Raw genomic sequence first — 1,443 nt, 5'->3', positions numbered from 1 at the left:
GACAGAACTTCACTACAAGGAAGCCTTCTCAGATATGCACAGTTTTCCTAGGTAGCGCAACCGTGGAAGGAACCAGTACGGTATACTCAGGCTACTGGCTGGGTGGTCCGGGTTCGATTTCCAGCAGTGCAAGATTTTTCTCTTCTGCACAGCCTCCAGACCCACTATGGTAAGCCCACCCAGCCTCCTATCCAATGGGTAGCGGAGACTCCTTCCCCGAGGGGTAAAGCGGCTGGGGCGTGATGCTGACCACTCACCTCCATCTAGTACCGAGGTCAAGAAAGTTGGAGGTGTACCTCCACTCCCCCATACGCCTTCATGGCACAATGCTTAACTAAACACAGGAGCAACTTCTCTCTGTAACAGTGAACATCCTGAAAAGTTCCCGAAAGGCAGGTGCACTGATAAGAAAGTGTTGTACTTAGTACACTACTTGCAGCTGCCATCTAAAAGGGGGTTTCCCAGCAAAGTTTGCCTACAAAAGCTCCGTCAGTATGTGAACACGTGATAGTGATATCAACATATTCAAAATAACGACAGAAACAAAAATATCTGAACAAATTAAGAAATTAATGTGTTTAGGAATTAGGATTCAAATTTTTAAAAAGCGGTACAATATAAATGACATTTTTTTCTCTCGCTCCCACTTTGGAGCATAGGGCTGATTTCTTAGTTTCATTGATCATTTTACAGACGGTAGGACTCCTTGGACGGGAGATCAGCTCGTCGCAAGGCCTCTACCTAAACGCTGGACAACGCATACACACACGAAACATCCATGCCTTGTGTGGAATTCGAACCCACGATCCCGGCTTCCAAGCGAGCGAAGAGAGTACATGCCTCAGACCGCTCGGCTACCGTGACCGGCATTACTGGCATAATGAGACGAAATTTCGGAAAAAAAGAGACAACTCAGACAATTTCAACAATTACAAATATTCTAAACGTTTATGATGACGGTAGAGGCTGAGCTTTGAGCTTTTAAACTTACGTTTTGAGGTTCTCATAGTATTAGTTACCGACGTTTCGGAAGAGCACATCAGCTCTGTGTTCAGAGTAGACGATTAAACCAAGCAAGAACCCACCCTGAGGCAGGCAGCATGCAAGGCAAGCGGAGCGGAACTCATCTTCCTATCTCCTTCAGGCTCATTTCTCTCTTGGCTCATTCTTCTACATGTTCTTCCGAAACGTCAGTTGACTTTCACTGGGCTACACGTCCTTATGGCCCACAAGATAAAAATGTTTTTGGTGGCTTTGTCCGTCGTCCGGTATTCTATAGAACACCGAGCTTCGGGAACGTCAGTCACTGGACCAGTGACTGACGGTGGCTCCGTCTAGAGCAGGGGTCTCCAAACTTTTCGAAACGCGAGCCACATTAAGTAATTCAGCACTTTCAACGGGCCGGATAAAATGAGAAATTAAAAACTCTAGGTATATGAGTTT

This window comes from Cryptotermes secundus, unplaced genomic scaffold (genome assembly GCF_002891405.2).
Source record: "Cryptotermes secundus unplaced genomic scaffold, Csec_1.0 scaffold3797, whole genome shotgun sequence".
Taxonomy (NCBI): domain Eukaryota; kingdom Metazoa; phylum Arthropoda; class Insecta; order Blattodea; family Kalotermitidae; genus Cryptotermes; species Cryptotermes secundus.
The sequence above is the reverse complement of the archived record's forward strand: the minus strand, read 5'-3'. Positions refer to the sequence as shown.